The sequence below is a fragment of the Camelus bactrianus genome, chromosome 11 (assembly GCF_048773025.1).
Source record: "Camelus bactrianus isolate YW-2024 breed Bactrian camel chromosome 11, ASM4877302v1, whole genome shotgun sequence".
NCBI lineage: Eukaryota > Metazoa > Chordata > Mammalia > Artiodactyla > Camelidae > Camelus > Camelus bactrianus.
The window spans coordinates 49219904-49239896 of NC_133549.1; the positions used below are offsets into that span (position 1 = coordinate 49219904).

The window sequence follows — 19993 nt, forward strand, 5'->3', positions numbered from 1 at the left end:
AGTCATGGGGATATAATGTATAGCACGGTGACTATAGATAATAATACTACACTGCATATTTGACAGTTGCTAAGAGTAAATCTTAGAAGTCCTCAATACAAGAAAAAAAAATTTATAACAATATATAGTGACAGACATTAACTAGACTTATTGTGGTGAGGCTTTCTCAATGTATGAATCATTATGCTGTACAGCTGAAACTAAAATTGTTGTATGTCAATTATACTTCATTAAAAAAATTTTTTTTAAATCCAGCAAATTATGTTGTAGAAACTGATAAAGTGATTCTAAAATATACATGGAAATGCAAATAACCAAGAAGACTAAAAATCTTGAAAAGAAGAGGTTTTGTAGAATGCTGGTAATGTTCTGTTCTTGGTCTGGGTGCTGCTTACACATATGTGGTCATTTTATGAACATTCAATGATGTGTACATTTTTTGTATGTATTTTATACTTCAATAGTTACATTTTTAAAATGACCTATGAAAGCCACTTTTATGCAAAGCTACAGTTCTCTTTAGATCCGCATTATAAAATCTTCAAATACAGTAATCCCCTTTAGCTGTATGGGATACATGCCAAGATCCCCAGTAGATGTCTAAAACTGTAGATAATACCAAATCCTACATATACCACGTTTTTTCCCCTACATATACACACCTATAATAAAATTTAACTTATAAATTAGGCACAGTAAGATAATAGCAATAATGATAAAAATAGAACAATTACAATAATATACCGTAATAAGTTAGGTGAAATTTGGAATTTGAGATTTGCAGATACTAACTACAATACATAAAACAGATAAACAAGTTTATACTGTATAGCACAGGGAACTATATTCAATAACTTGTAGTAACCTATAATGAAAAAGAATATGAAAACAAAAAAATGTATTTAAAAAAAGAATAGGAAGACAAAAAAAAAAGCTAGGTGAATGTAGTCTCTTTCTCTCTCTCAAAATACCTCATTGTACAAACTGAAAGCCTTCTCCATCTTAACTAAGCTTTTATCACTCACTGGGGCCATAACTTTTGCAGTTTGAGGGGCAACAGCAAAGCTAGCATGAGTTCTTCTTTCCTTCTTCACAATTTCACCAATAGATTTGTTCTTACCTTGATCTTAGTAACCTGAGCAGATTTTTTTTTTCTTTTCCTATTAAGTCAAGAGCTTTCACTTTCTCACTTAAAAGGAAGCACTTTACAGCTTCTCCTTGGTATATCTGAATTGCCAGCATCACCACTTTTATGCTTTGGGGCCAGTATTAAGTAAAATAAGGGTTACCTGAATACAAGCACTGTGATACCAAGACAGTCAATTGATAAACAAGATGGCTACTGACTTGATTAATGGGCAGGTAAGCTGCACAAAAGGACGATTCACATCCCAAGCAGGACAGAGCAAGATGGCATGAGATCGCACCATGCTACTCCAAACAGCAGGGAATTTAAAACTTATGAATTATTTACTTCTGAAATATTCCATTTAATATTTTTGGACTGCAGTTGACTGTGGGTAATTGAAACACTGGAAAGCAAAACCTCAAATAAGGGGGAACTACTTAGCATCCTGGACATGACCTTATCTCCTTGGCCTGAGTTGTCCAATATGGTAGCCACTAGCCACGAGGCTACTGAGCACTTCAAATGTGGCTATTAAGCACTTCAAATATTATGACTAGTGCAACTGAGAAAATGTATTTATATTTATTTAATTTTAATTTTAAAACTGATACTTGACACTATTGAGGGAAAAAAGTTAAGTGTATTTGGAACAACTTGGGAATGTGAATTTACTTCTCAACTGTAAATTTTTAAAATCCAAACATAAAGCAACTATTTCTGATAAGAAATTTAGCACCTGCATAGAGGTACTATAACTTTAAGTACGTAAGAGTTTGAAGAATTCAGTATGGAATAAGAAATGTAAAAATCTCATTAATAATTTTTATAATGATTACATGTTGAAATAATATTTTAGATATAATGGGTTCAATAATACATTATTAAACTTAATTGTACCTATTTCTTTAAGTTTTTCAACATGGCTACTAGAAAAATTTTAATTATACAATGGCTTACACTGTCTTCATGTGAGACAGAACTGACTTAGATGAAACAGACATGGGACAAAGATGAGAAGGACCTCTGGCTAGTCTTTGCTCATAAAATGCATCAGCCTAATCATGGATGGACCTAGAGATTATCATAGTAAGTAAAATAAGACAGAGAAAGACAAGTATCATATTACTTATATACGGAATCTTAAATAAATTAAAAATTCAGCCTAATTAAAGATTAAAAGTCAGTTTAAAAAAGAGTCAGTAAATATTTCTCAATTTGTATTTAATACAGAGGTCAAATTTTTCTCAGCCACTGCTAAAATTTTTAAATGTGAAAAAAGTTTTACACATTTTCCAACCTGCCGATGCAGTGTTTACTTTCATTTCAAACCTATCAATGTCTCCCTAGCTAGACAGCAAGCTTCTTGAGACTTGAGACCATGTGTTTTATCTCTATGCATGCTTAATGCTGCTTATCTGAGCAACTATTAGGTACTCACTAAGTCCTTGCTGGTCAATTTCCAGAAGCCCACTGTGCAAAAACTGAAGAGTAGCCATTCAGTGAAAAGTGTTTTATTTGAGAACCTGGGCTACTAAACTGACTGGAAGTGGAAATATCAGTATTTTCTGTTCTTATCTAGAAATTTACCCATTGCTGCTTTGGAGCCTAGTGAACTACAAAGCCTGTATTGAAATCAAAGCCAAGGTGTAAAAGTAGATAACTGGAAATAAAGGAGACCAAGGACATTTTTGTTTCATGAACAGTTTTCTCTGGGCTGACTTCAAAGATTTTTCAATATGCTCATGCATGTTGAAAAAGAAGCAGAATTCTATTACGGTCAAGAAGGTTAAATGTGGTCTATCGATTTCAGCTCAAGATAAAAAGAAAAACAAAATATTTTTAACAACACATGCTGTCCTACAAGTGACAGGCTTCCTTGAGAGATGGTAAGAGTACTGATAAGAGTATTCATATAGACACTGAGTGGTTCACGCTGAACTTAATTGCCCAGTGGGACTTTCTAAGGACACATCTTCTATGTCCCAAGGTGTTACACAGTGACATGTAGCATCCTTGAATAGATATCCTAAGAATAAGTACCTGAATCAGTTAGAAGTAGGAGGAGGAAAGGTTTTAACAGAGCAGCCAGACTCACCCACATCACACTTGAAACTACTCATCGTGCTGGAGGGAGCACTGGTCCCTGAAACTGTGATCCATGCCCAGCACATGGTAGGCATTTAAAAAATACTAAGCACCTTCCAAGTGGGCATGGTGCTGACATGCATCCTTTCTCTTTGGATTCAGAGGGTATTTCCTTTTTATCTCCCAGACCTTCTATTGAAAATAGAGCTCCGTTGGCAGGAGGGAAGATATAGCTCAGTGGCAGAGTATGTACTTAGCATGTGTGAAGTCCTGGGTTCAATCCCTAATACCTCCATTAAAAAAATAAACCTAATTACTCACCCCCCAAAATAAGTAAGTAAAGCTCTGTTCACCTTTCTAACAACTGTAAGAAAGGAGGTCACTGTTACTATGCCTTTATGATGACCTTTTCTCTGATTTTTTCTTAGGTTGGCGTTATCTTTCTCCTCATCTATATTGTAAATTCTGTTCTAGATTGGAAATTCCTTAGAGTAAGAAAGTGTCTTTTTCACTTCTGTATTCCTCACATCATTTTTAATACTGCAATTCACCCCAGGAAGATGCCATAAATGTTCATTGAAGTTAATGTCAACACTTACATCCTATGTCATCCTTTTTACTCTGACAGCCAAAATTATGTGCACTCTTATTAGAAACTTAGGCAGTGTTTTTGAGTTAATGTAGTATTGGATTATGATTATGACTGCCTAGAATTGAATAACTACAGTAACTCATAAAAGCATCTCAACTTCCCAAAGGCATCACTGCAGATTGAGCTTGTATTTTTCTCCCACTTTAATAAAAAAAAAAAAGTATAGTTGTCTAACAGCAGATAGTATTTTTCACATGGAGTTGCTTTTTGGTAACAAATCAGTATCTGATCTCAGAAGTTTCTGCAAGCGGTCATGGCAAGACAGTAAGGCAGTCGGTGAAGTCTGACTACAAGCCAAGAGCACATGTCCAGGTGTCCAAGTGCACACACTATCTGCATACCCTGAAAGGAGCAGGGACAGACTCCAGAAGGTTGAAATTATGATAGCTAGACAACTCGAAGCAGACAGCTGGAGTCAGCTCAGCCCGCAATGTTACTAACCATCCAATTGCTAATGGATAGTCTCCACTAGATCGATCCAGGTTATCAACAGATCTCTGAAAAGCAGTGGTTCTCAACCTTCATGACACATTAGTATCACCAGAAATACTTTTATAAATCCCAGTGTTCAAAGATGGAAGAAGCGCGGTCTGATGGCAGTGCAGGGAGACAGTGAAAGAATGGTGTGTGCTGCTGGGAAACGAGAGAACTGAGCAGCTGCTCTGTACAGGAAATTGTGGGCCGATGGAGCGGTGCTCGCAGTCTTTTGAAGAAACTTTACTATGAGATGGGCTATGGATACACTAGCAAAGCTCTACACTTTGGACTTCCTGTTTAAAATGTTTACATGTTAATCACTGATATTTACCTCTCCTTTTCCCTAAACCACCACTTTGTTCCAGAAACAAGATAAAGGCAGACACCCATGAGGACAGAGAGAACAGTAAACAGCAAAGACAGCAGTTTCAAAACCTGGAAACACGTGGAGATGAGGCCACTGCCTCAGCGAATGGTAGAGCAGAAAGCTAACTGCGTGTGGGAAGCCAAGCCAAGAAGCAAGAAGCTCTTATGATACAGAGCACCAAAAGTGTCTGAAGCTAGACGTTCTGGAAACCTCTGAAGGCCGGCAGGTACAGGGAAGAAGAGATGCACTGAACGTCGGCCTGGGTTTCTTTGCCTATCTCCTTTTCAGAGGAGAATGGGTTCAGCTCCAGCCTTCACTGAGGGCAGAGCCTTCTGGGAGTTCTAACTGTACACAAGGGTCTCTGCCCTGAACTACCCTGCTGCCAGGGTCAGCCGACCCTGAGCGGCCATTACATCAAAGGCCTAAACCATCAGGGGCGAGCAACTGCTCCTGCACTTGCTTTGCTCTCTAGATTCACAGTGTTGCTTCAGTTTGGCCTCTGACTGTTTTCTTTATGTTCCTGTCAGCTCAGCCATCCCTTCTTTAAAAAAATGTGTGTGGGGGGGGAGAGTGTGTGTGTGTATTCCAAACTTTTTTTTTAATGGAGGTGATGGGCATTGAACGCAGGACTTCGTGCATGCTAAGAATGTGCTCTACCACTGAGCTTAACCATCCCCCTGAACTTTTTGTTTTGGTGTATTTAATGGGATTTTTTTTCTAGATAAATATCTGGAAATAGGGTCATTAGTTAACTATTATTCTTTATACCTTTTCAATGTCCTAACTATTTCATAATAATTCTTTAAGGCAGACTTCTTAATCACCTATCCCAGGCTGTCAGCCAACCAACCATCCCTCCTTCACCTGACAGAAGACTAGGAATTCCCTCTCCTGGAGAGGCTGAAACACAAGGGACAGGTAAGGAAAAGGATGATCTTCCAAAAAGGTAGCAGGGATTAGGTGACTGCAAGGTGAAACCCAAAGTGTCTTTTGCCACACATGCTTATAGAATACTGGCAGCCGTCCAGTTTCCAAGCCTGCATGGGAGGAACTCTCTGTAAAGTGACCATCCCAAAAGACAAGACCAAAGATGGTGATATTTGAGGATCCCCAACAAAATAGCAGGTCTTTGTTCCATAAGCCCAGCCTTTCAAACAACCCCATCTGGTACCCTTGCACACTGCTTCTAGATGAGAACTTCACTTTCAAATGTGAAACAGCAGCTGAGAATCAGAAGATGTTTAAGAAAATCCTCCACTTGAAAGACAGATATTAAAATAAACAGAAGTCTGAGAAAGAGACAAAGCATGGACAAGAAAACTTACCCCAACACACTCACAAGAAATATGCAAAAGAGAGGATTTTGTCTCCATAAAGCACGAAGAGAAGGCTATATAAAGAGGAATATCAGATCAAAAGAGTTCATAACCTTTGGGGTGAAGCGCAGATTCCTCCCAAGACCTTTCAGAGGGAAGAATAGTCCATACAAGGATCAGTACCAGATTTGTCAGATTTCCCAGTCGCAGTGTAACAAGCTAGAATGTATACTGACAATGGGGAAGACAACAGAGCAATGGTTTCAGGGTCTTTGGGAGCAAGATACACCCTAGATTTCTACACGCAGCTAAACTATTCATTGAGGGTGGTGGTAGGACAAGAGACATTTTCAGATATGCTAGAGCTCAAATAGTCTACCTCCCAAGAACTCATTCTCCAGAAATTAGTGCAAGGAATGACACCAAGATGAAGGCACAATCAAGAAGGAGAACGACAGAGGACCCAGAAGATGGACATTCTACCCAGCAGAGCAGTGAACAGAATCCCCCGGCCAGTGGAGAAGAAAAAATTCCCAGGATGAATACTATGCAGCAGCCTATATTTAACTAAGGCAACAGAGAGCACCAGGGGAAAAAGATGACACTGGGTGTGTTTTAACATATGGAGATGAGGTTTATACATCTAGTGCAGAGACTGGCACAAATTATTGATGGGTACATTAAAAACTCAGCAAAAAATTTTAAAATGAAAGTTACTAACTTCACGCAAGACAAAATTTAATCATTGCAGGAACTATATGGCTCAGCTCTGAATAGTAAAACACTAAATACTGATCTAACCAAAATGATGATACAACCATACAAGGGGTGGTGAAGCGTGTGCATGTGTGTGTGTGTGGTGGGGGTAGAGTCTCACACAGCAAATTCTCACTTTTCACAGTAGTTTTTCAATGGACACTAGGGTGGAACTATCAGTAGGTCCAAGTGGGTATCTGGTACAGATATCAATAGAAATATGCTATTTAGAAATTGAGAGAAATTCCAGAAGATATACTCCCCCTAAAATTTCACAGTGATTGCTTCTGAGGAGTCACATCCTGGAAATTGAGGAAAGTATGGAGGATAAAGGGCTATTTGTCTCTCAACTATGTACATTTTGCATTTTTTAAACCTAAAATTTAAGTGAAAAACATATACACTCAACATTTTTGAAATCGCACATGTATCTCACTTGAATGCAACTCCATTCTTGGGCTCCTTGGGGTCCCAGCTCCACTGAGTTTATTCTGAGCATACCTTACTTCTGGTGCTGGATGGGATTTTTTCCTGACTCACTTTTTGGACCCTCACAACAACCATATGAGAAAGGCCACTGAATTTCCCTTTTAAGGTAAGGAAAGAGAGAGTCTGAAACCGAGAACAAAAATCTCCCAGCGTTCCTGGGAGCTAAGGATGATCTGGTGACAGTTCTGGCCAAGGAGATGTAAGCAGAAGTCTTATAGGTGCTTCATCTTCCTTCTACCAGGACTGTGGGTTTACTATAGCCGCCTGGGGGCAAGGAGCCACACACAGAGAACAAAGGCTAGAAGCAGCCCAGATCACACATCTTGGTAAGCCACCAAGCCACCCAGGACTGTCTACCTCCAGACTTCTTAAGTGAGGAAAACAGAAGTGTTTTTAAAATATTTAGGCCACTCTAGTAAGATGTATTCATGCACATACCTGAACACCACCAGCTGATACAGGCTGCAAAGCCCAGATCCTGTTGCCTCTCAGACTTCCAGTTGAAGCTGCCAAACAGAGAAGTAGAGCATAGCTCCAACTACAGACTTCCCCATCTTTGATGTTCTCTCTCACGTCTCTCTGAAGATGCAAGAAGGTGGAAGCCTCCAGAGAGTGTTGATGGACTGCAACGTCACAGAAGCAGCCAGCTTCCCAAGACATGAGTCATAATTCTCTGGCTTGGTGGGCTAATCAACAGAACTTCTCTTCTGAAGCCTGTTGATGGAATCACCTAATGAAATCACCTATGGAAATTCACTTTGGCTTTTACTTAACATTATCACAAACCATAAAAGTTCTTCCATGCACAGTCTCTCTAATTTTCATTTTAATTTCTTTTAACAAACACCTACTATATGATAGGCACTAATGTGAAAGCTACAGACTGAATAATATTCCATCAATGTATCATGGTTTACTTGACTATCCCACTAAGGATGGGCATTTAGTTCAGTTCCATTTTTTCCTTTTATATATAAAAGATGCAGCAGTGATCATCTTCATAAGTATAGCTTTTGGCTTCTGGTACTTATTTCCAATTTTGCATGGTGAGATTATTGGATCAAAGGGTATGGATATCTTCAGGCTCTCGAGATACAGTACCGATAAGTGTTTTCAACGTGGACCTTTACCAGAGTTGCACTATGCTTCCTTCTTCGGGTCAGTGTCTTCCGGATCAAAATCTCAAATGGGTGCCTTTGGTTATGAGAGCCCAAGTTACATGTCTTTGCTCTAGTAGCAAGGAAGGCTGGGGAAGAAGAAAATGTCAAGTTTCCACCTTGGAACACTGAGATATACAGGGGGAAACTTCCCAAAAGAGTAACGTGTTGAAGTGTACTAGGTGGCCAAAACTCAGATGCTATCTTTTTGTACGAGTGAGTTGACTGGGCCCGTTCTCCCAGGTGACCCTACAATATGGCTTCACCTTTTACCACTCAACTGAAACTATTCTTGCTAAGGTCCTGCTTGACCTTTAGCCACCAAATCTGTTTGCTCTTTTGCTCTTTCTTGCCAAGTCCTGTTACTTTGGTAATTCCTTCTCCTCCTTGAAACTTAATGCTTTGGTTTTCATGCTATTCTAGTCTAGTGGTTCTCTTCCTTTGCACCAGACAGTTCCCTTTTGCTCTTCTTTCTAATCTTCCTCTACTGATCCCCAAATAATGGTATTCCTCGAGGTTTCACATGCAACCACATCTCCTCCCAACTGGAGACAATTTTCTCAGTCAATCTCCCTTATGGATTTAACTACCACTTTGTATCAGCCAAGTTTTGTATAAGAAAAAAGAAACCTCTCATACATGTCAAAATATAAAGGGCTTACATACAGAGAACAACAAACCCTGACTAAGGGTGAAGGTCAGAGAAGCCACCACAGATGTCCTCAGTGGTCATTTTGACTCTCTTGACCTAAGTGGGTAGTTCTCAAGAGCTCTCCTGGAGGCTACTTTGAGTCTTACATCTGTCCCTGCATCTGCTTGCAATTGGCTATGGAAAATAATGTGATTTTCAGTGAGTCCATCTCATATATATATACATTACACTTTCCAGAGCAAGAAAGAGTATCTGGTCACAGAACCCCCAGAGAAGTTGAGACTCACTGTGATTGGACTCTGCTAGGTAAAATGCTCACCTCTAAACTAATGCCCAGTTCTCTAGGTGATGCAGGTGCCTTAGTCTGTGCTCATCAGTACACTCCATTCTCCTAAACCCAATGTGATTAGCTTAGCCCAAATCGCAAGCTCTACCCATCCCCATAGAGCCACAGGTGGAATCAGCTTCTTCAGAACCACATAGATCCCCACTGAAATCAAAGTCTCTTGGAAAGTAGGAAAAAGGAAAGTAGAAATCCTCATGTGTCCACTGTCTACCCCTGCTTTCACTGCCTTCATTTTCTCTTGCAAAACCATAGAGGTCTCATCATAACCAGTAACTCTCTCTAATCCATCTTCCTCATTACAGCTAACGTCACATACATAAAGCATGTAATTCTGACCACATGACTCCTTGTTGAAAATCTTTAATGGCACCCCTTCACCTAATTCTATATAAAGTCTCGGTGATCTGGTTCCATTTCCTGCAAGTACATCTCTCTCTAGTCCTGGCCTTATATATGTCCCAGTAGCATCCAATCACAGCATACCTGGCACAGCGCCCAACATGCAGTACGTGTGCCAGCATGGTTGTTAAGTAAATGAATGAATAAAGGAGATGATTTATTTACATTCTGAAGTAAAACTAAAGCTAAGGTAGACTTCTGGTTCTTTTGTATTTCACTTCCCCTCACATTCTGTGCGGGGCTCAATGCACAGTGGGTATTCAAAGATGCTTGTTTGCTAACGAAATTAGCACATTCATTTTAATACCCAGGAAAGAACACGACTGAATTTGGATTCCTGGCAATTTTCAAAGATTATCTGGGTGTTATAATTATTGGCCCATTGTAGGATTTAAAAAATGGATGAAAGAATTCATTAGCTCATTAAAATACAATGAAAGGAACATAATTAAAACAGTTAGGCAATTTCTGAATCACAAAAAATGAATAATCAGAGGTGCAAAACAAACCCTCAGCCAGTTAGTTGGCTACAGCAGGCCCACACTTTCTGCTTTCTCATAACACTGTCAACTGGCTAGTTCAAAACCCTCTCCTCTACCCTCTCAAGAGAGAATTTGCTTTAACGAGTTTCATTCTTAGCCCAGAGACTGCAAGTAGGGGCAGCTTAAACACTGGCAGGGAGGCCCTCTGAAAACCTCCTCAGGGAAGCTGGCATTTCCCAGTCCTGTCCCTGCTTTTAGTATTTGGTTTTGGCCCAACTGTACCTACCACTGTGCTCAGTGTTTATACACATCCCATTTAACGCCAACAAATGAGGTATACGTAATTATCCTTCTTTTGTCAACGACACTAAGGTGGAATAATACACACTAAGTCACACAGCCGGCTGCTGGAGTCAGAATGCAAATAGATGGTTCTAACCAGACTCCTAAAAGTCCCCGCTTTTAACTGCTGTGCAAACCTGGAGTGGTCAGAGGATTCTTGCCAGGACTTAGCCTTCTCCTCCCACCTCCGTGCCATGAGACAGGGCAGAAAGCTCTCTGCATGTTCGGTGGGTGGCTGCTGTCTATTCCTGTCATCTCCTGCTCCCTGCTCCTAAACATTTTTTCCTAAAATCCCCCCTCTTGCTGTTCCGTCATTTCTTTACTCCCTCGCGTATCTCCCCACTGCCCACCAGTTTCAAACCATCCCCAGATGTCCTTGAGTTCCTCCCCGTAACATGTGTAATCCCTGGAGATCTGATGGCACAGAAGGAATAGCAATTTCTCATCTGAAGATGCTAAGAACACAGGATTGCAAGCCTCTGGCAGAAATACTTGTGGGGATAAAATGCCATCGGGCACTCTGTCTGGGACCAGGAAATGGGAACAAGTCCAATTTTCACTTTCAACAACATTTTTTGAGGATATCTCATATAAGACACTTTGCCAGATGCTTTCATATTCACTATGTTCTATCACCCCACTAGGCAGGCACATATCTTATCCGGCTTATTTACTATCAAACCCTCTATAGAGCCATAAACTGCAATGTTGACACCCAGGACAAATGTCACAAGATAGCCAATCAAATCAATTTCATAAATAAGGCCTGGTTCACAAATGAATGTTAATAAACTGCTTTAGCTTATCATTTAGGTTAATTACTTTTGCTTAGGAGAAACCAAGTTCTTGTTCATGGCAGTTATCTAACAACATTTTTAAGTGCAAAATCATTTTGAAAATATTATGTAAAAATTATATGCCTTCTGCTATCGATACCCACATACAGTTCTGAATCTCACAGTCCCTGACAGGTAACAAAGATGAACTTAATCTCCTCGTCTTGACAAAGCTTTGGGATTTTTCCTGAGTATAGGCCCTTGACCTCCCTTTCCTTAGAGCATTTATTTCAGAAAACTTGCAATTATAAATTATTTTTCTACCTCGTTGAGATGTAAATCGTCTCCCAGCCTTTTGCCAGTTTTGCAACTCAGGGATGTCTTTCTCAAGAACCTGGGAGCCATCCCTTTAAAACATAATCATCGAAGGAGATAGCATCCCTGTGTCCCAGTCTCTATATTAGTTTGGGTTTTCCAAAGAAACAGAAGGCCCAGTTCCATCCATAGAGTATGGAGACACACCTTTCACACTCCTCTCTTCGACACAGTCCCAAAAACTTCAACACTGAAAAGAATAGGTAGAAACTGAGAGTGGAATCTGAAGGCAAGTTCAATCAATCATCAAAAAGGCCCAAAACAGAATTTCAGCTTTCTGAATATCTGCCTGGAAAAAAAAGTGTCTGAGAGAAATAACAGCGTTAACATCACAGATGTTCAGTGAAGACAGATCTGCAAAGATGGCAAAAAGAGAAATCTATCAAGGTGAAAAATGACCAAGACACTATTCTTTCAGAAGAATCGAATAAATGCAGACTGGCCCAAGAGAACTGCCCATCCAGGGAGGGGTCACTGGGCACCATCAGCTCCAGGAACCCCTGTGCCTCTTAGTTCTCTACTTTGTGCCCCCTCCCACACCACATAACATCCATTGTACTGCTAACTCCTCCATCTCACAAAGGGAAAGGAAAGAAGAGATGAAAGATGAGAAAATTCAAGCCCATCATGACAGTTCTGGGCATGGACCTAAATTTGCAGGTCATTACTTTCTGTTATCAGGACAAAGATAAAAGCTAGGAGAAAGGGGTTTTCTTCCTGGTACCCCTCAGATCTTCTGCTTGGTGGAGTCCAGGAATGGACCCACATTACCTATTGCTAATAGGCTTCTTGGCAACACATGCCCCTGGCCCAGGAAGTCTTCTTGGGGCTCCAACAGCCACAGTGGGATGTGTCAGTTTCTCTAGGAATCATCTGACTGTTTGGCATCCCAGCTCCTGGGCCTTCCCCTCCCTATTCTGGTGGCTGAGCACCATTGAAAGGTTGGTTCCACCCGTAGTTTTGTTGTGTTTTTTAACCAGGGGTACATGCATGTAATAGAAAAAAATCCAAACATCCCCCCCTCAATCCTCCTAAATCTCCTCCCCAGAAATAACCACTGTTCTTTGTGCATCTCTGCAAAGAAACTTCATACTTTAAAGCACTCAATCAATACAAATGACTGCCTATTGCATACTATAAAAATTAATAAAGACCTCAATTAAAATAGTCGAGAGGCCAAAAAGGAAGCTCTCATGCCAGATGATGATAGCAGAGCCCAATAGGAAGACAAACCTCCTCTTCTTGCCCAGCAAGAGCTCAGCCAATAAGAGGCTGTCACAAGTCAGCCAATGAAAAGCCACTACGCTTTGAACTCTCAATTCCTCCAATGGACTGTTACTACAGCCTTCCTAGCTCCTTTACCCCTCTATAAAAGAGCTCTCCCCTTGCTGTCTGAGGGACTGACACATGATTCCCCATGGTTGCAGACTCTGAATTGCAGTTCTTTGCTGGTCTTGAATAAACCCCTTTTCCCTTGAGAAATAACTGGCCATCTATTTGTTATAGATCAACAATACAATGACACAAGCATCTGTGCCCATGGCCAGTAGATGTATGTAGACACACACAACCATTTATTTTGGAGTCACTGCAATCTGTTTTACTGTTATAAGTAGTTCCCACCAGAGTGAATTACAGTAACGTTACAACTGTGAATCAACCTGACATTTTCAAAGTGCTAGACAAATATGTTATCGTTGGTTGTTTGTTTTTATTAATAGGATTAAATTTTTATTTCGGTTTCTATAGAGTTCTACACAAAAATGAATGGGCTTACACTGCCAGTTCTTGTATAATCGTACTTAAGTTAGCTGGAAGAGTTGTGATGGTGCAAACTGTTTACCACAGTCCTCCCAATCCAAGCCATGTACCTGAATCAAGCAGTTTATAAAAGATAAATTTTACTGTGCATAGTAAACAAAGGAGAAAGTGGTACCAATTTTCCATGTTCACCATAACCCCACGCCTGTCCCAGGAAAGGGTACCTGTACAGCCAGGTCGTTCTCTTCCTTAGAACATACATGGCTGGTGACAAATGCATCTCCCATGACCCTTCCTGAAACTTGACTCAGTTTCCCTCTCCCCCAACAAGGCTCCTGCTTGAGAAGCAGAATCAGAGAAACAGGATGAAGACTCACTTAGAGCAAGAGAGCAAGAATCTGAGTTCACCAGGGTCTTCTCTCCTATGGAGTTCACTCTAAAGTCTATGCACAGGGTAATAATTGCATACAGCCAAATTATCCTTGAAAATCCCTTGGAAAGGCACTACTTTGTTGATATATAATCTCTTAATAAATCCAAGAGAACAAATCCATATTCTTCAGCTGAGCTCCAGTTGAAGCAACCGGCTTGTGTTTGGAAGTCATCTTCATAAGGAATGCAGATCACTCACCATTAAAATCATCCCCAATGCAGTAGCACACTCATCCTTGAAGAGGCACTCAAGGAATGAGGGAAAAGCAGATTCACATCCTTCCCTGCGGGCTTACACTCACTCCCATTCATTCCTTCTCCCAGGCTTACATTCGCTGAGTGCAATGGGCCACAGAATCACCAGCACTATGAAATTATGTTTTTCCTGAGTTCCACTTCCACCCTCTTTCATATTGTTTTTGGAGTTTGAACACCTAAGGGTTACAAGCATAAAAGATGCAACTGCATTCCACAAAACCCAGCAGCCCCAGACTTGTGAATATGGCTCAGGAATTGTCTACATAATGCCCTGTCAGTACCTTGTATTATTGCCCATCTATAACTCAAGAATCCCCTTCCCCTGAGATTATAATAGAAAAGGGATTACTTTTCATTGGCTTTCAGTGTCCCACTAATAGAAGTGGAGGCCTAACGATTACTAGCTGAACAGCTATATCTTCCTTCATGAGAAATTCACGAATTTTAAGAACCAACATTTTTATGACCAGGGCATGTTAACCAGTACTAAGTTATTTCTACTGTATTGTGCATTTCTAATTAAAATAAGTTCAGTACACATTTTACTTCTTTCTCAAGACAAAAATCATCTTTGAATAATATTCTGAAGGGCGACTGTTTCCATTTGTTCTCCCCCTAATGTGAGGTAATCACAAATAGAACTTTCAGAAACCTCCATACAGGTGCAAAAGGGATTTGGTAGTCATGGGAATGCTGCATCAAGAGAAAATACTTGCAGAGGACATTCTGTTCTCTGCTAGAACTGATGACTATCAGTAGATCTCACTTAGCCTAACAATTTAAGCAGAAAACCCAGCACAAACTCTGCTCTGTGACAGCGTTTCCCCAAATCTGTTCTTTGGAAAACTGTGTCTGTGGAATTTTGTTTAGATATTAGAACAAGCAACTTTGGGAAACATTTTTGTCTTTGGAGAGTTTCATTTCCTGAAGGACTTCTCAGAGCCTTTAGTGTGCCCATATTACTGGTATGTCTTCCAGAGAAGGGTATTTGCTTCCCAAATATGTATGGTTACAGAATCCTTTTCACAGAAGAGCTCAGAGGACCAGCACGCTATGGAACATACTTGACGAAATACTGCTCTGTGAAATATTGCTCTATCAAGCGTACTGATGATAAGCCAGGAGAGGAATGGTCCAGAGACAATGGAATTGTTCAGCAGTATCAACAACTACTATCTTTCCCAAGTCCATTCACAGAATTGGGTCCTACCACTCGAGTCTGCATGACAAAGCAGTAAATGTTTGTGGGAGGTCTAGGTCCACATGAACTAGGGCTCATTAATGAAGAGGACTTGCCAGAGGAAAGATATCAGAAACCTAAGTTCAAAGGCCAAAAAAAGTTCTGGGAAAAGAAAGGCACAGAACCAAGAGTTGAGATAGAATGGAACTGAAAACAAGAAAATAGAAGACAAGATACAAATAGGAGAAGAGGAGCAGCTCTGAAAATAAACCCACATATTCTTTGAGCATCCACCAGGCACTCCCTACTGGGTAGACAGGCATATCTTGCTGGGATAGGACCCTGTATCTAGGCCTACGTTGCCCTTCATGGAGTCCAGACAAGCCTCCTCCCTATTTCTTTGTAGCCTTGACTGGCTGACCACAGCTTGGCCGATGATAGATCTTCCCAAAATCTTACCTTGTCCCAGTCACTGACTAATCCAATCACAAAGCTACCTGTATATGTACAGATTATAAATACATACACATCTGTACGTATATATATGCAGATCATATGAGTCACTCCAAAACTCAAGATGAGTACGCCAATGATAAGAAGTATGATTCTAGACTGCTCCCCAAGTCCCTTTTTACAGTTAGAACAAGGAATAGAGCCCCAAGCATGACTATCCCGCATCTGTGAGCCTCCCATGTTGCTGGACCTCAAACCATCCTCAATTCTCCAGCCTCTGCCTTTGGTTTAGTCAAGGCTTCTGTCTGATCCCTATACCCAAGTTCCAACTCACCCCCTCCCCCAAGTATCCCTAAATTTCCTTTGGGCCAGAGCCTTGACTTTGATCCCTCAACCTCTGCATAAGTACCACTTACCTGAAAAAGTTGAGATAATAGTCCATTGTGGATTCATTATTGCCACAGCCTTCTCACTGAGTAGAATTCGACTATTTCACCTTGGAGGGCAATTTCACTGCATCTCTGCCTCTCAGCAACACCAGCACCTTACCCCTGTGACCTGCTCACTTGAGTGAGACCCCCAGGGCCTAAGAGCTGTCTGCTTTCTTCTTTCTACTGTCTCCTTCTGCAATGTTGATTTCCAAGAGGAGTTGGCTAGCTTTCTGTATCTGTGCTAAGATGCTAGGGTGTTTCATTAGTCAAAGTTCACTGGCATCACTTTCATGTGGGGATTCTCAATCTTTATTCCAGAATAACTGTAGTATCACCATTCTCTGTTCAAGGTCCACACAGGGGTGCCATAACCTGCTTAACATATCTGGTATCTCCATGTCTGAGATCAAGGACTTCAGCTTAAGCATTTATAGTTAACTAGCAAGTCTTTTATGGAAGAATCAGAGGAATTGGCATCTCAGTGTTCCATTATTGTCTGGTCACCGCACCTAACTTACACTCAAAAGAGAGAGATCCACATGCTTTGGTCTCTTCTAGCTCGTTAATCCCACAGAAGAATACACAGAATCAATAATATTCCACAGCTCAGTACTAGCCTTTCATAATAGTAAAGAAATCTAATATCAAGATGTCACTGTTTTACTGTGGTATTGGCACAAAAACAGACATAGAAAGATCAATGGAATAGAATAGAGAGCCCAGAAATAAAACCACAAACCTACATTCAACCTATGACAAAGAAGGCAAGGACGTAACAATGAAGAAAAGACAGTCTCTTCAGCAAGTGGTGAAAAAGCTGGACAGCTACACGTACATCAGTGAAATATGAACACAACCTCACACCATACAGAAAATTAAACTCAAAGTGGTTTAAAGACCTAAATATAAGATATGACACCATAAAACTCCTAGGACAGAACACAGGTAAAACATTCTTGGACATAAATAATACCAATATTTTTTTAGTCCAATCTCCCAAGGCAAAAGAATTAAAAGCAAAAATAAATTAATGGGACCATATCATTCAAAAGCTTTTGCAGAGCAAATGAAAACATCAACAAAAGGCAACAAGGGATTAAAATCCAAAATATAAAAACAGCTCATACAACTCAATATCAAAAAAAAAAAAAAACTATCAAAAATTGGGCATGAGACCTAAATAGTCAGCTCTCCAAAGAAGACATACTGTTGGCCAACAGGTACATAAACAGATGCTCAACTTCCCTATTAGAGAAATTCAAATCATAAACAGGTATCATTTCACACCAGTTAGAAAGTCTACAAATAATAAATGCCGAGAGGCTGTAGAGAAAAAGGAGCCCTAAAAGGGAACTGACATCAGGCAGGCCAGCCAGCCATGGCAGCAATCCTCACTACCACTCCTTGGAGAGGAAAGCTACCATTTATAGAGGGATTGACATCAGACTGGCTCATCAGTTACCAGGGGAAACAGTGAGGGCAGGGCACAGGGAGCCAAGCAAGTAGGCAGCTACTGATTAAGCCCTATAATTAAGAAGATTGGATAGTCATGTGAGTGAAGCGGGGCCTGGTCGAGCAGAGGATATCCAGAGAGCCTGAGAACAGCCACCTTGAACGGCCTGACCGTCAAGTATCTACCTTTTCTGAACCTGTTTCTCTTCCTACTAAATGGAGGTAACAGCTATCTCATTAAATTTTCAAAGCACGCGTGCACACACATACGCACACAGGACTACTACTTAGCCATAAAAATGAACAAAATATTGCCATTTGCAGCAACACAGATGGACCTAGAGATTATCATTCTAAATGAAGTCAGTCAGACAAAGGAAAACAAGTATTATATATCATTTATACGTCGAATTTAAAAGATAATATGCAAAACAGACTCACAGAAAACAAATTTACAAAGTTGCCAAAGGTGAAGGGAGGGATTAGAAGTATGGGATTAATAGATACAAACTACTATACATAAAACAGATAAGCAACAAGGATTTACTGCATAGCACAGAGAACTATATTCAATATCTCGTAATAACCTACAATGAAAATATGAAAGCATATAACCGAATCACTTTACTGTACACTTGAAATTAACACAATATTGTAAATCCACTAAACTTCAATCTTTTAAAAAGGTACAAAAATAGATGTGACTGCTTTGCCACTTACCTTAGATAAAGTATCCATTGGGCTGCAAGTCTTGGAGTTGCCCAGCCAGGAGACGGAAGAAAGCCGGCAGAGACAGATACATCAACAGTTTACAGGACAGGGGATTTTACACGCCTAAAACACAGGTCCTGGAGCGACAACCCACTGTAGATGGACGGCAGGCCGGCAGGCAGGCAGGCCGGCAGGCAGGCAGGCCGGCAGGCAGGCAGGCCGGCAGGCAGGCAGGCCCGCCACAGCAGCAGTCCTTACTACTGCTCCGTTTACAGGGGGAATTGACATCAGGGAAATGTCATCAGTTACCAGGGAAACCAGTGGGGGTGGGGCGGGGGGAGCCAAGCAAGTAGGGAGTTACTGATTAAGCTCTCTATTAAGAAGATTGGATAGTCATGTGAGTGAAGCAAGGCCTGAGCTAGCGGAGGCTATCCAGAGAGCCCGAGAACAGCCACCTTGAACGGCCCGACCGTCAAGTAGCTACCTTTTCTGAGCCAGTTTCTCTTCCCACTAAAGGGGGATAACAGCTATCTCATTAAGTTTTTGAAGGGTTCAAACAGATAAGGTACGAGGTATCTGTCACTTTACCTTGCTGTATTGCCGGCGCTCGAGACGCCCGCGGGCTGGCAGGTTCACGGATTCGGGCTGACCAGAGAACACCGGTGGACCCGGAGGTATCTCTGACACGCCGTTACTGCGGAGCGGCCACACCGGACTGCAATGGCGGTGGACCGCGGCAGCCAAGTCCCGCCCGCCTTATACAGCAAGGCGAAAGCCGGCACCCAGCCAACTACGCGAATCACGTGGGCTAGCCATTGCGCTTGCGCAGCGCAAGTCAGCTTTACATACCAACACAAGGGTACTGCGCATGCGGGATAACACTGCTGAGCACTGCTAGGCACTGACATCTGCAGAGGGAGCCTGACACACTCCGTTTTCTCTACATTTGTTCATGACGAACATGTATTAAGGTGTACTGTTTTTTTTATTAATATGAAGAACACTAACTTTACATTTGCAGATTTGTAGATTTCAGAATTTGAAATAATCACTTACACTTCAAAGAAAATAAGAAAAACTCACAGTAATGGAATGCCCATGTGACTGCTCAACAAAGCCACGTTGAAAAGTGATTATCTACCTCACCTGACCCACTACTCCTCTACTCCAAAGATCTCCCTGAAAAACAATAATAGTAAAAGCAGAACCCAAGAAGCAAACCAGAAAATGAGACTGTTTAGCAATGTACTGTGAATTGAAAAGGAAGGAAGAAGGGATTAGGGTACAGGGAAAGCATTACACAGAGGTTTGCTATGAAGCAGTAACTAAGCTGGCTTGAAGAAGTCCCTGGCCAGATTAAAAGCAAATTCAGTTAAAAACTGGAAAATATGAGTCACAAATATAATGAAGCTCTAAACATCATGGCCATGATGGAACAAGAGAAATAGGGCATTTAAGAGAAATTACAAGGTTGCAATGCTGTGTTGGAGTAAAAAATCAGTACCAATGAAGTCT

At 40.9% G+C, this 19993-nt stretch overlaps 1 long non-coding RNA gene across 5 annotated transcripts in view; it reads right to left on the reverse strand.

Annotated features, from left to right (window-relative positions):
* The window catches only part of LOC105081842 (uncharacterized), a 150093-nt gene extending 130841 nt beyond the window's left edge, over nucleotides 1-19252 (reverse strand). For 2 of the 5 annotated variants that reach the window (XR_012510206.1, XR_012510210.1), the window contains exon 1: nucleotides 18488-19028. This is a non-coding gene — a long non-coding RNA (uncharacterized LOC105081842). Of the gene's footprint in view, nucleotides 1-18487; nucleotides 19031-19066 lie in introns of those variants that run through there. The other 3 variants (XR_012510209.1, XR_012510214.1, XR_006720479.2) reach the window with 3 other exon arrangements.
* Nucleotides 19253-19993: the final 741 nt, after the last annotated feature.